Consider the following 15,665-nt stretch of genomic DNA (forward strand, 5'->3'; position numbering starts at 1 on the left):
TCCTGTGGATGCTACACAATATTCTTATCATAAACCCCTCCATGTGAGACTAGTTCTTCTGTGCATGAATTGCTATCAATCCTTGGTGACTTCAACAGTTTTTTCCAGAGATCCATAAAGTCAGTGCATGACCATCTGAAATTCTGCAAGTTTTTTGAATATTTGTATAATTGATTTCACTGGCATTGACTGAACTGAATTACTAAAAATCTGTGGTGTAGGGCCTCTATGCATACTCCATTCTACTATATTTCTCAATTTGCATACATGAACTTCATTCTTTTCACCTTCATTTCATTTCAACAGGAATCTGCCAGAGGAATTAATACTGACGTAAGACATATATTTAGCTTATATGAACCAAAACTTTGTAAGAAGAAAAACTGTCTGTGAGATATTTTGTTTTGACTGAACTGTTCTCAGATACCACCTGACAGATAGCAAAATCTTTTTGATTCCTGAATATGTTCTGGCAACATGCTTTTTAATTTTCTTCTTTCATGGTCACAAATGTCTGCTGTTTTCTGTCTGTGTGGAGCTCAATTATCTCTCATCCCTCTCTCATCCTGCCTGCAAATGATTCTACCACATGATCTTTTCTCTATGGGGCTTGCTTTTTTTTCTTCTTTTTTTTTTTTTTCTTTTTTTTTTTTTTCCGTTCCCTCCTCTACCACCACTGCAGTCCAGCAAAAAATTTGCTCTTGAACTGTTACACTTGTAACTATCTCTTCCTCTGCCATGATGCATGGTAAATATCAAAGTCCAAGAGTCTATGCTCTAGGTATTATTCTGCAGCCTTGTGTCCTATATATCTTTAAATGTCAATGTGTTCCACAATCCTTTTCACCTTCTGTTATGGTTTAACCCCAGACAGGAGTCAAGTACCTTGCACCCATTCACATAACCAGCAGCATCAAGGAGAGAATTGAATCATAAGGGTAAAAGGCAGAAAACTTGTGGGTTGAGATAAAGACAGTTTAATAGGGAGAACAAAAGCAATGCACACAAGCAAAATAAAAGAAGGAATTAATTCACTGCTTCCCATGGGCAGGCAGGTGTTTAGTCATCCTCAGGAGAGCAGAGCCCTGACACATGTAATAGGGAAGACAAATGCCTTCACTCTGACTGTCCCCCACCTCTTCCTCCTTCTTCCACCCACTCTATATACTGAGCATGATGTCATACAGAATATCGCTTAGGTCAGTTTGGGTCACCTGTCCAGACTGCTTCTCCTCTTAACCTCCTGAGAACTCCCAGTCTCTTCTGCAGCAAGGCAGTATGAAAAGCAGGAAAGGCCTTGGTTCTGTGTAAGCCCTTCTCAGGAATTAAAAAAAAAAAAAAATCTCTTTATTATCAATCCTGTGTTCAGCACAAATCTAAAACATAGCCCCATACAAGTCACTGTGAGGAAAATTTACTCTACTCCAGCCCAAACCAGCATATCTTCATCTTTACTTCCTGAATTTTTACTTTGCCAGATGATGCTCTGCCAGATGATACTAAAAATACGAGAAGTCTGTATGTGCTCGCTGAATAAAGATTCTCATGTCGGGCTGGCTGTTTTACATTATTTTATTTCTGTTGTTTTTTCTCCTTCCTTAGGTCACTGCCAGTATCGTCCATGAGCATCATCTCCTTCCCTTTCCAGCAGACCCTCTGAAGTGGAAAGATAATAATTAGAAAAACTGTCATCTAACACCCTCTGTCATCTAACACCCTCTTTTATGTTTATTTTACACAATTTCACATATCTGTAAAAGCATACTAAATAAGAAATTCTCTTCTTACCTTGGTTGGTAGTCATTTGAAGGTTCAAATTCTAAGCTAATTCACTTTTACATGAAAAATTTTAACTTCTTATGGCCACATTATTCACCAAAATGACTGGTAACAGTAGCCAGGCCTATATTCAAACTTCATTAATGTAACTGGTCAGAAGGCCAACAGAGACGTTTAGAATGAACTGGGAAATTAAAGGCATTCAGTACTTTACCCAAATGTTTTGGATTGAAATATTTATGCAAATTTAAAGTGAATACATCAACCAAGCAAACAAACAAAAAAGAGAGGATTTCTTCACCTAAAGAGTTCTAATCCTGTAATTCTGACATATAATTTGAGTGCCGTCACTGGAAGAGGTTTCACACAACAAGTTTCAGTACTACATTCTTATTTCTTCTGTATATACATTTTAGTTTAAACATCTTAACAAAGCTTAATTTAGCTTCAGATCTTTAACCATCCTTTTTCTTTAATTTTAATAAAAGAAATAAAAACCAAAAGTCAAAATAAAACCAAAAGTCCAGCAACCATCAGCTTTTATCCACAATGCTAACTAATACACAGTCTGGCTATGGAAAATTTTCATTCACCTCTGTGTTACTTAAAATAGTTGTTTTAATATTGGCAGCGCTGATTACTGAGCAAACTTTTAACAATGGTAGGCAAAGCATCACAAAATGAAGTTCATTACAAATTAAATCTTTATATATATATATGTATGTGTGTGTGTATTCGTACATGCCTATATGCATATATATCACAACTATATATATATATGTAGGTAGACTTTAGCTAACACTTGAGATCCATTATAAAATTGATGTTAATGTTAAACATAAAAGAGAGGAAAAGTTAAATGACCAAAAATGTTTTACTTACTGAGTTTTGAGATTTTACCATTGTTTTTACTTCTTTAAACGAAATCTACATGTGGGACAACATCCTTTTCAAAGAGGAGGAGTAGACTAATTGGGTAATAAGAGCAGTTATGTACATAGGGCTGGATCCTGTCACAATCAAAGTGTATGTTTCCACTGATCTTTCACCGGTTGAAGTGTTATCAGGTATCCACAACACTGAAAGAAAGACAGCAGATTAAAAACAGAGAATGATTTTTCTTTTTTTCCCTGTTACTTAAGTGTAAGGTGACTAACAAGTATAAAGTTTTTTTGAGAAGGAGAACTTAAGTTGTCAGAAGCACTGTGATCTCAGCTACTCTTTTCCCTTCTAATAGTTATAAAGTTATTAATAAAATCTGAGAAAAATGTCATGCACTTATGAGAAGAAAACAGTTCCAACTGAAGACTACAGAATATAATTATGAGGGATTACACTTTCCAATAACTCTCAGAAGCACTGAAACTCAAGGATGACATAGTTCAGGTATGTTCTGCTTTTAAAAAAACTAGTTTTTAAGCATGTATTCTGCACGTTACTAACACAATAGTTTGAGGTGCAATCAGAAGTGCAAGAGTACACACATCATGTAATTAATTTGTGTTTAACATAACATTACATTTTATTCTAAAGGAAATTAACAGAAACCTCATTTACAGATTGCTTATAAAGAATTGTATTTTATATTTCATTTGATACCTGTGAGGATCTATTCATTTTAGAAGGAATATAACAGGTTGTATCTCACCGTATGGTTTGATTCATACCTCCTCTGCCCATCAGTGTATTGCAGGTGCAGAAGAGATTACAGGCAACCTTGTCCCTGATAAGTCACAGTTACACTGATTACCAAAGAAGATGAACAGCCTTGCCCTTAATGGGTCAAAGTTGTAGAAATAAATAAACAAACAAACAAACAAATAAATAAATAAATAAATAAATAAATAAATAAGAAAGATCATTGTGATAAAAGGGGTGGGCTGACTAGCCAGGGTGTCTTGGAGGCAGAGGGCCTTGAGGTGGTAGAGGAGCCCTGAGGAAGAAGGAATGCTCCAGAGAGACACAGAGTGAAATATGGAAGAGAGTTGCTTCAGTAAAAGATCTGCTGTGAGGTCACTCTGGGTCTGATGGAGTCGGAGCTGCTGTTGGAGCCTGCAGTCACAGCTGAGCTGGATGAAAGCTGTGCTCAGTCTGCAAACCAATACTTGCAGTCACTGTCTGCAGGTGGACCCTGCAGTAGGAACTTGCTGCAGTCAAAGTTGGGACGGCTGAGCTGTAAAGAAGAATAAACCTGGACCCTTTTCATGTTGTTGAATGAGAGTCTGTGTCTTGGCTCATTTCTACTCCTAACAAGAGGTCTGCTGCAACAATCTGTGTCCTGCCGGCTGGCTAGAATCAAGGTAGAAAATCTGGAAAAGAAGTATTTTTGGCAATTAGAGGAACTAATTTTCAATAAGTGTGCTTAGTGAAATCAGTAAGCAGCTTTCTGGAAGACGTTTAGTTGGAAATTATTCCTTCACACCAGAAGAATATGTTAAGTGGGTAAGAAATCCTATTTCAGACTGGGGTTCTGCCAGCAACGCTGCATTCACACAGAGGGAGATTTTTTTTGGCAGGAAAAGCTGCAATAGTTTTAACTCTCCTCCCAAACAGACACTCTCATCATCTTTGCAATTACAGTGAACTTGGACTGTTTTTTCAGTAGCAAGAAAAACTCTTAGCTCATACCTAAGTGAAAGAGGACTCGCATCACAGGTAAAACAGATTCTGGTCCTCTAGATGTAGTACTCTGGTAGCATGCTGAAAATCAGTGGCATTTCAATGTGAAAGTACTCATCTGAGTTGGTAAAGTAAGTTATTAAATCTTCAAGTCTAGAAAAATTTTAAATCCCCAATTAAAATAATGAGAAATAAAAGTACATTTTACTGAGGTACTTCATGTCACTTTTAAGGTTTTTATTTTTCCTTTAATTCCTTTGGCAGAATGTTTTCTCCAACACTGTCATGTCCATTAGTCTATTCTGTTCTAAGAGTAAACAAATCTTGACTACAATCACATGGTTTAGTACCTGTAATAAGATCCTGACAATAGTGCTTTTGAGCATGGATATAGAGTAAACAGGACTTGTTTTCTGTTTTACAAGCATGTTGTCAAGCAAAAAAAAGTTTAAAATTCTTACCTTTGTATTTCATGCAGCTGGAGGGCCTTATCTGAGTTTCATTACCTGTCTGTCCTAGACAAAGTCATCCCATAAAGTCAAAGCTCCAACTTTCTGCCTTATTTGAAGCTAAAAAATCACCCATATTTTCATATGGTATTTGCTTAACATTTTTTCAAATGTTCTTTCTTCCACTGAGAGAGAAGGTCAGTGCTGAAATGTTGAGATGGATTTGTTGAAACTTTCATAGAGGAAATGTTGGTCTTATGCAAGGTCAGAACCAGAATTTAATTTGCAAAATCCTGGGGAAGATTGGCAAAACTGTGGGTTCTGAAGGGAGGTTTAGGAAGGGTCTTATTGTTGAAGTACAGTGGAACATTAATCCGTAATTAACATCGGCCAGATATTGACTTCATAAACTATCCAATGAAAAAAATCCAATTCTGCAATTAAGGAAATGACCACAGAACTACTAGCCTTTCTGTAGAAGCAAAATTTATAAGCAAGCTAGCAAAAGGTTAGTCCAAACAACAAAAAAAAAGTACTGAAATTTCAAACTATGTAGTAGGTCCTTAAATACAACTGCAGAAAATGTCACTTCTTTATCATATCTTCAATACAGGGCAAATCACATCTGCATCTAAAACCATGACATGCCTGGAAAAACACTGGTTTTTCTGTATTATAAGAAAACAATTCCATGGGATTAAACAGGATTAAGAAGCCTATGAGTAAATCTGATTTATCATCAGTCTAATAGCATATTAAAATTGTTTACTGGGAGAAGGCCAGGACAGAAAATCAGGAAAAAAAAAAAAAGAAGTTAAAACTCTAATTAAGTTAGTTTCCTACAGACCAGCATATAGTAAACCTGATTCTCACAGGACATCTCAGTCAATTTAAAAGTTTGTTTGCTCTATCATCTCATAGGAACCATGATGCTTCTATCAGCATCTTGTTTTTATATCACCCTCTGTGAAAAGTATTGAATTATTTTTTTAGTGAGGATTCCAAAACACCTAATTGTGAGCTTTTACATTCTAGAGCAACTGTGGAGCAGTTTGCTTATATTTGTATTAAAAAAGGGAATACTGTTGCAAAGGAGTGCTCTGAGGTCATAGATTAGGTTCATCTGAGAGATATTTTATTCTGTTCCCTCTGTTAGACAAACTTAGGCTAAGACATGCTGTACCTACTAGGCTTTCGTGGATTGTCAATCCAGTTATTTCCCATCAAATGCTATTATACCATGCAATACTTTTTGATATCAATATCTACACTGTTCAACTACTAATTTATATTTTGTCTGTTACTGGTAGATCTATACTAAAATAAACTTTTTTTACTCTTGTCAGTAAAAATTTATGCTGGAAAAAATATTTTAAAGGTGACTGGTACAAAGTGAAAGAAAAATATAACTTTTAAAACATTCAAGGGTATTGAGACATATTGGAAGCATAATACTATATTTGAGGGGAAAGATTCTCCCTCATGTAATAAACTGTTGACAAGTGGTAATATTTATTGATGAGTTTGGGAGAGCATTCTCCTTACTGACATAGGGCTTCTTGCAGATAACTTTAGTGATCTAAAAAGCTAGTTAGTGTGCTCCTTGTACTGCAAAAGTGAGGCAAGGCAGAATTAAGACTGTATTTTTGTGTGTCTTTTAAACATCTCCCTTATAATAAGCTTACATGGGAAATCTCACTCTTTATAAATGAAATACATACTCCATTCATGGAACCTTTCAAGGCTGGACAGAACTTTCAGCAACCTGATCCAGTTCCTGCTTATTGCAGGGAGAGTTGGACGAGATTACTTTTAAAGGTCCCTTCCAACACAAAATATTTTATGGTTCTATGATCAGTCCTCATATGAGGAGCGCCAGTGGACTGCCCAAAACTAGAAACCTATTTTGAAGCAGTTGTATACAGACTGATTGACTCCATGATATATAAGCCAGTTTGCAGTGGATGGAGAAGAAGCAACTATAACACATCTGTCAGAAGTAAAGAGATTCAGCAGCGTGTACCACATCTGGTGTGATCTGTTACACAAGAAAATACAGAAAGCAGATATTTTTTCTTAAACCTTGCAAGTGAATTAATTACTTTGTGAGACCTATTTTCAATTTATTTCAATTTTTCCTTAGATGTCAAAACCACTGAAGGTTTGTCTATAAGTGCTGCTATAAATAATTGATTCTTGCTCCAGTATACAAGTGGTGAAAGTCTCCTGTTTAGATTTATATATGTGAGAGAAATTCTCTATATATATTAAGGTATGAGATGTCAGGGCCCTGAGAACAAGAGGCCCATTGATCCTGCTTAGCCTTCTCTGGAGACACACACCCATATCCCTCCAAGCTCCCTGCTTGACCTAACTCTGGGATCCTAAAATACTAATTTCTGTTGCTTGTTTCTCTGAAATACTTGAGTAAAACACCTAAAAATGATAAGATTTGTGGCCAGACTGTTCTTGAGTATTATAATGCTTATGTCCTTAGTCTACAGTAAGATGAAGCATCTCGCAGTCTCCAAAACACTCAGATTTAAAATCCACATGAATATTACTGTATTGTGAAATCTGTTCTGAACTAAATCCCTTGGCTAGTAGCATAATATTTCACTGAAAAATTTTATTTACTACTCAGTAATATAAGACAGATATAAACAACTTTTGAGATGAAAAGGCACTAAAATGTTCCTGGCTGATTAATTATTACAGTCGAAAAAAGATGCTAAATTTGGGATACAGAGGCAGGGGGCCCAGGAGTTTCCCTTTTCATCTGGCTACCATTTTCATTCTACAGGAGCATATGATTGAGAGTGTGTGCTCCAGGGAACCACGTGGAATGAAATAATCCCCTACAGAAATGGAGTGTAATGAGGCTAGCCACTGGGCATCAAAAATATCAGTGTCTGTCTCATAGTCTGGGAGTTCACTAGTTTTGGGCCTCCATGATGCACAGTAAATGGGGTTATGGAAGAACTCCCTTCTCTATTTCACTTTCTTGCCTAAAGACATTTCTGTCTCAGGTTAGACAGATCTCTACTTCCTTGTTACTCCCTACTGACTTTACTTGAAGCCACACAAAACACTGCATAGGAAAGCAGCATCAGACCCAAATAGAAATTACCAAATTCTTGACTTGATATCAGACCTTATCAGGACTTGGTTTGAGATACATTAGTGATCACAAACAACCCTGAAGCCTTTGACAGTCTTTTACATCAAACAAGTAGCAGCACATGGCCTGAGTTTATATCATTAACATTTGCAAAGCTACAGCAGAGAGCAGTCTTGTGCAAAATAGCCTTATCAGTGGTAATTCCTGATAGGTGCTGAGGAACTGCTCAGAAACATGTGATTTAGCCTGAATCTAAGCAATGCTAGGGATCATCCTAAGAATTTCAAAGCAGCCAATAAAGAGCCTGCTGAAAGATGTGCTCCTTGTCAGAAACAAGATTCCAATGTGACTTTGTAAGCTGTGTCTTTCATTTGCTGTAGACAGCGAGTGAGCTAACAGGTGGGTATGGATTAACAGGAAGCGCAAACTTAACCCTCGAAATGTCACATGTCAGCACACCCTATTTCATAGCCATACCCCAGAAAAGCATCTCTGCAGTGATTTCTCTCCAATGACCCATGAGTATATGGTCATTGCTCAACATGGGTCACCGTATCAGTACATACATGAAGTCTGTTTGCCAGCACAGGCACCAGTATTTAGTAATTCAGGGGACTAAATTTTATACACTTTATCGCTCTATTAATGAGAAACCCACAAATAGCTTCACTATTCCAGTCACAATTGTAAAAGGAATCACTGCCTTTTCTTCTGCAAAATAATGCAACAACTTAACAAACTTTATATTGGATTAAAGTGGATTTTATTGTTCTACTTGAAATTTTACAGTAAATATTAAAACTTAATTTAATATAAATGCAAATGTTAATGACAAAAATTAGTTCCAAGTTCCCCTTTCTCACAGAAAATAACTCTCCAAATATTCGAGGTTTTTTTAATTGGATTTTGCTTTTTCCTTAAGTCAGTCTCTCCTTCCTAATTATGAACATGTTTTCAATATCTTTTTGTTCACCTTTTATGCTCCTCTGTCACTGTTACATCTCTGCTATAATGCATAAGTTTATATGCTGTAAGGTGTATACACCATAAATTGGAAGAAAAAAATTAAATTATACTGGAAAGATATTAGAGAAATGGAACTGACAATACTTCCCATCCATCATCTGTTTTGACTCATTAATTAAGGTGCAGAGATACTCCTCACATTGCAGTCTATGCTACGTTCTGTGTTGGTGCATAGTGGACCATTTTGTGTAATATTCTCTCTGATTCTATAGAAAAAAGCTCTGTTTCATTTGCAGGAGCAAATATCTCTAAGCCACAGCTCATCATGAAGAAGGAGCTCTTTAATGACTATCACTAAGTTCAAAAAAAGAACCCAATTTTTATCTTTGTAGAGAGAACATGAATATACATATAGTGTTTGGCAACTCTAGGAGCCAGACATCTTAACCAGGACAGCACAACTCTTTCAAGTTCATATTTCTTCTTTGGCAGTTATGGAACTCAGCTCTGATATATACTTGTATTATACTTGAAAATTCAACTCCTGTGCAACTAATATTAAAGTGAATGAATCCGAATTAATCTGAAGATGTCAAACTTTACTATTTTGCAACCAACCTGATCCTTGATGTTCATGAGTCCAAATGTATAAAAGATGTGTTTATAAACATTTTATTTTTTAATGTCTACTTTGTGATATCTCATGTAGTTTCTGACATACTGTGTAGAGTGGAAAGGGAAATGGTTAGTGAAATGTTGTCCCTCTTTGGCTATCATTCAAATTTTTATTTTTGTATCCCTTACTTCATGTAAGGAACTACAATATCACTGTTTCTGTCTTTGAGTTAAAAGCACTTTCCTACATGGAAGGTATTAAATTAACCCTTAAAAATCCTAAATATTTACAGTTAAAAAAACCACAATGTCTCTTCAACATCAGCCTTTTTTCTCTGCTGTGACAGATGGTACACATTTCTGTTTGGATGAGAAAAAATGTCATAAATATTCCCATGTACAGTAATTTCATTATTATAAGCCACACCAGTTTGACTAAAATTTTGGTCTGAACCTGGAAGTGCAGTTTATAATCAGGTGCAGCTTATATATGGACAAAGAACAAAAAGTTGCTGTTTTAGTTTGGAGGACAGGTGTCTGCTGAGAAGGGCAGGAACTTCTCTTTGAAATGGAGAATGTAAACCCCCTCTCTCCAAATTATTGCAATTTTGAAATCAAGGGGCTTTCAGGCAGAAATATGGGAATTAGGAATAACAGTTCTTTTCTAGGGAAATTAAAATAGAAATACAGTACTACAAAGAAACAAACTCCAAACCCTGACAAAGTCAGAGTGCAACATGACATCCCATCAGGCAGGGCGTTGGTAGCAGTCCCATTCAATGGTGGCTGCATCCTCCTGCAGTGACAGATGTGATTCAGTTGAAGCAGTGCTCCTGTAGGAGGTGCAGTTTCCCTCCGGAGGTCCAGCGTTGATGTGGAGAAATCCGGTTTTCCTCTGGAGTCCAGTGGAGAAAGGGGCTTCCTCAGTGTCCCAAAACCTCTGTTTTTATCTTGGTAAGAAAAGCTGGGCTCTTCCCTCTGGCTGGAGCAATTTCCAATGGGATACAGTAATTTTATCAGTCACATAGTGAGACTCAATGGGCCATTATCAGAAAATGACTCCCTGGGGGAAGGATGGGTTCTGAAAAGATAAAGAACAATGCCCCGCCTGGTTTCAATGGATGCCCATTAGCAGAATATCTCCCACGGAGATGCAGAGCACTGCCCCCACCCTCAACAGATGGTGATAGAATAGATACCTTTTATCACACTCTGTATTGTAACATGCGGCTTATAATCAGGTGCGGCTTATGTATGGACAAAGAATGAAAATTTGCTGACACCTGGAAGTGCGGCATATAATTGTGAAATTACTGTAACTTTTATTTACGCTCTTTGAAAACAAGCCCTAGTAAACCTGATCAGAAGATTTATACCAAAAAACATTGCTCCCAACAGTTCACTACCCCAAAACTTGCTGATTCAAAACACTAAATTTCTTTTTGCCAAACAGTAGTGTCAATGAAGAGGTTAATAAGAGATAAATTCCTTCCTTTTAATGAACATGTTTAGGACAAATCAGTCATTATCAGATATTGCAGGTTGTGGGTCAGCTGTGAGGATGCTGAACTGCAGTCCAAAAACGCTCACAGCACTCTGCTGTTTTTTGTCATGTACTAGACTGCAAACATCTGACAGGATGGCAAACTAAGTATGTCCAAATAAATCAGAAGGATTATCTCCAAAAACTGGCATGCACATTAACCCAAAACAGCTGGCTGACCAAAAGATTGCTAATTCCTTTTTCATTATCACTCTCTTATTTTGTTTACTGAAACATTCTTTAGAATGTTTTTATAGAACCACAGGGGACATACTGGAATTATATATTGGAGAAAATTCTATTACCGTACCCAGTCCACTCTATTACACTGTTCCCTCCAGGAAAACAGTTAAGTATTTTGCTGGTTTATAATTTTCTTCTCTTTTGCAGTAGGAATTAGATGCTTACTGAAGAAAGATGATTAAATTGTAAGTTTTGTATTTTTTTATAAAAACCTTTCTCAATCCTGCTCATGACAAATTTTCTGCTATCCTAGAGGAAGGAAACCAGCATGAAAGTATTATCATGCAGTGTTTTGATTACCTAAGTAATAAAGATATTCTTTTTGTCATCTATACACTTTGTTTTGTAAACATCACTAAGTGACATAGTTGAATATAAACAGATAGAATGGCACGTGCTAGTCAGATAAGATTGAAATGTGAACGTGGGCACCACGGGGTGGGGGATGAGGGTGGCTTTGTTGCACCCACTTTAATGTCTTTGTGCTAATGCAAAAAACAGTGACAAACGCTTGAGGCTAAATAGCCTTTCCACAAAGCCTTGCATAGGACTGTGTTTGGACACGATATGACCTCTAGAATGACTGGAGATTGTTCTTCCTGCAAATACTTTGTTTGTACCTTCCATATTTCATTACTATGTCTGTATAACATTGAAGAACCTTGAAGATCTATATTCTTTGGGACATTACATAGAAGAGTGAATAATACACAGCAAAGAAGCTTATGCTGAATCAATTCAGGTTTCTTTCTTCTTCTTTCCAGAAGGACAACTAGATAGGTCTATGGAGTTTTTTTAAAAAGCAATTTTTTTTTCTCTGAAACAGGAACAAGAGAATAATGAAATAAAAAAAAATACATAACTGATGATGCTACTTCCAAATCAGTAAAATATTTAAGTATATGCTTGATATAACCCTTGTTCAGAAATTTGTCCTCACCAAAATTCTTCCTCTGAAAAAAAGGTGTGGTTCTGTCTAATCATTCATCTGTTTATTCTTAGTTAAGGATCAATCACTGAACTGGCATTTCAGAGACAGACAGAATAAAGGAAGATCATTATCTGGAGAAAAAAATAAGACTCCAAAGAGAGAAACTGTTCAAACATCTCTGTATAATATCAGTGCAGAACATTACTGAGAAAATTCCTTGCGCTGGCCAAGACTCATTTCAGCATGACAGGCAATAAACTCTGTATAATATTTGAGTTCTAACCTTCTGTTAAAAGCCCCCTCTAATTACCTAGATATGTCAGGTAGTAAGTCTTGCCACTCAGAATAAATCTGACATCAAGAGATTTCTCCTCCTAATTTTTATTTTAATAAGTAAGCCATACAGCAGCTGTGAAGTTACTGATAATGAATGTTAGGAAATAGGATTACTCAAGTGAGTTAAATCCTTCTGCCTTTTCATTATCTGCTATATAATACTCGAAAGTCATGTCCTGAATAGACACAGAACAAGTAACTGGAACCTACAAATTTGATCCCTTTGCCTCTAGCTAAGTCACTAAACAAGGCTCAGTATGTGTGAAAACCTGGCATGACCACAGTATTTACGTGCGTTTATGAGCATTGTTTTGTTCAGAAACTCTTCAGTGGGTTGTGCGTGTTTGGATAGATGCATGTTTGTGTGTGAAAGATTACTTTATGAAGAGTAGGCTGATCTTGTTTTGACGTGATGTGGGCTGTTTTTTAGCATCTAGTCCCAAATAGTTTGGCACCTAAAACACCAGGAGGCATTTATGCTTACAGTCCTGCAGAGCTCTTGAGTTACCATGGAGCTAATTTATACGCTTCCTGAACTGCCTAGGTGCCTTGCCTGTTCCTCTAGCATGCTTTCCCCTGTAAGAGATATGCTGCTATTGGCTTTTCTTCCCAAGACTGTGTGATAAGGGCACTGGACTAGATCCACTATAACCTCACATTTGACTACCCGGACAAATAAATTTACAAGGTATCAGGGAAATTCTTTCCAATAAAACCAGTAACATTTCTTTCCCTCTTAAATTCAGCTGGATTAGTTTACCCTTTTAGCACAAAGAGATCAGAGAAATATGATTAAAAGTATGCATTCATACTAAAAGTATGCATTCATAATTAAAAGTAGATCAGACATGCAACAAATTACGTTGTATTCAGTTTCATATCAATACCTGTGTTAGTGATGTATTTATTATAAGGAATGCAGGTCAGTCTGAGAACTTTCTGCCTTAGTAAAGTGGTCTTTGTCATTGAATCATACCATATCTCAATTTAAAACTTGTAGAAATTAAAGATAGCACACAATAAATAGCTTAAAACCACCTTAAAGGCTGATTAAACCTAGTATTTCTGAGTGCATAGGGATCAGTAAGTGAACCTCTTTTGACTGGGATTCCACACATAGAAAATTTTATTAAGTGTCTATATTAGACCGTGTTATGAACTGTATGTTAGACATACTTAGGTGTGGAATTGCAACTAATGAGGAGGGCAAGTAATCAGTTACCTGACTGACTCTGAAAACAAATGGTTACAACCTACCAAAATGTATTTTAATTCACAACACTTCATTATGGATAGCACCAAACAAAACAAATAACTACATCTACACCCACAGAAGAGAACACTACCTTAGAAAGTACAGTAATTTCATGATTACAAGCCGCACCTGATTACAAGCTGCACTTCTGGGGTGTTGGCAACGTTTCATTTTTGCTTCATATATAAACCACACCGGACTGTAAGTCGCACCTTCATTCGCAGCGAGGATCTGCGTGCAACTCTCACAAAGTTGCCAATTTGTGACAGAATCACGGGAACGTGGGGTTTACTGGCTGGGGGTTGTGCGAGCTCTGCCTGGCCTCCCCGCCACCGCTGGGGAGTTCTCCAGCCCGGCTCGGTTCCCCACTCCCCCGCCAGGGAGCAGCCCCAGCCCGCACGGTTCCTCCCTCCCCCACCACCAGGGCGCGGTCCTGGCCCGGCTCCCCTGCTGCCGCCAGCCCCAGCCCCGCTCCCCTGCCGCAGAGATGGCCCGACCCGGCTCAGCTCCACCCTCCCCCGCAGCGGAGTTGCCCTGGCCTGGCTCAGCTCCCCTGTCCCCCACCGGCTCGAGTCCCGCTCCCCCGCGCCCCCGGGGGCAGCCCTGGCCCTGCTCGGGGCAGGATGGGCTCGGCTCGGGGCTGCTGCATACTCGTATTTCCGGTTGGCAAATTTCTGAATTTTTTTTCATATATTGGTCACTCCAGAATACAAGCCGCACTTCCGGGTACAGACCAAAACTTTAGTCAAAATGGTGTGGCTTACAACCATGAAATTATTGTAGTTATTCAGAAAGCCACTTGAAATCATCAGAGATCTTCTTTAATGTGACATTTTAATCTCATACTGGAGCAAAAGGCCTAACATTGTCCATATGAGAGAAGTTACAGTAAGGAAATAATTTTGACTTAGTATGAAAGAAACAGATAGACTTCTGCCAGGATGTGTCTACCTCCAGTGTCTACATCCAGACAAATATGAAAACACTGAAGATAGCTCAAAGAATGGACATAAAAGGGCTCAGGGAATCAGAAAAAGTCCTATTATCTGAGGCTTAAAGAATTCAATCAATTTAGCACTTCTGCAGAGAAGGTTAAAGGTGATTCAGAGTATAGATCCTCTTTCAAGTAAAAGAGATCTGATAGTGGGAGTACTCAGAATTGCGAAGACATAAGAATCTCCAACACTCGAAAGATTAACTTGGATGAATTCAAGCTTGGGAAATTAATTTTAAAACACCAAGAGTAATTTATGTGAGAATAGATGTCATAGACACACCAGCATATGGATTTTTTGAAGGGTAGTCTAAATGTTGCGCCTAAATTCATGCAGCTTCTAGAAAAACTGAAAAAGAGAACAGGCTTATGACTGTTTTTCCCTTTCCAGGTTTCAAATTTCAGACAATTAATTACTAATTCAGGAAAAGGAAGGGAGTTTATTTTGTAACAGGCATAAACCAGAAAACACAGCACTTTGGAAACTTACTTGATTTCCAGTGCTGCTGTGGCTTTTGATTGACAGGTACAGACGTGTATCTAAGAAGATAGGTTTACCTGTTGCTGAAAAATTTGCCATCTGTATGGATTGTTGTGTGGTAGAAGGTATGGAATCTTCCTATGACCATTCTATCAGTCTCACCTGCTTTCTTCTGTTCCTCCATTCAGTTTTGATGAAATTTACAAAATTTTAATTTTTTATTTTTGAAGTTTAGGACAGTAAAAGGGATGTTAGGAGACAGAATTGGAAGAAAACATTTTTGGTTTTTTAGAGGTAAGGTGACAGTAATCTAGGAAGAGTTTTTGGCTTTCC

At 37.4% G+C, this 15,665-nt stretch overlaps 1 long non-coding RNA gene across 1 annotated transcript; it reads right to left on the reverse strand.

Moving 5' to 3' along the window:
- Positions 1 to 1,588: 1,588 nt before the first annotated feature.
- Positions 1,589 to 4,922, reverse strand: LOC116995013. Its single transcript, XR_004417636.1, has 3 exons — positions 4,860 to 4,922; positions 2,662 to 2,858; positions 1,589 to 1,656 (listed from the first exon to the last, which is right to left on the reverse strand). It is a non-coding gene; the product is annotated as an uncharacterized LOC116995013 (long non-coding RNA).
- Between the last annotated feature and the right edge of the window lie 10,743 nt (positions 4,923 to 15,665).

The sequence above is a fragment of the Catharus ustulatus genome, chromosome 4 (genome assembly GCF_009819885.2).
Source record: "Catharus ustulatus isolate bCatUst1 chromosome 4, bCatUst1.pri.v2, whole genome shotgun sequence".
NCBI lineage: Eukaryota > Metazoa > Chordata > Aves > Passeriformes > Turdidae > Catharus > Catharus ustulatus.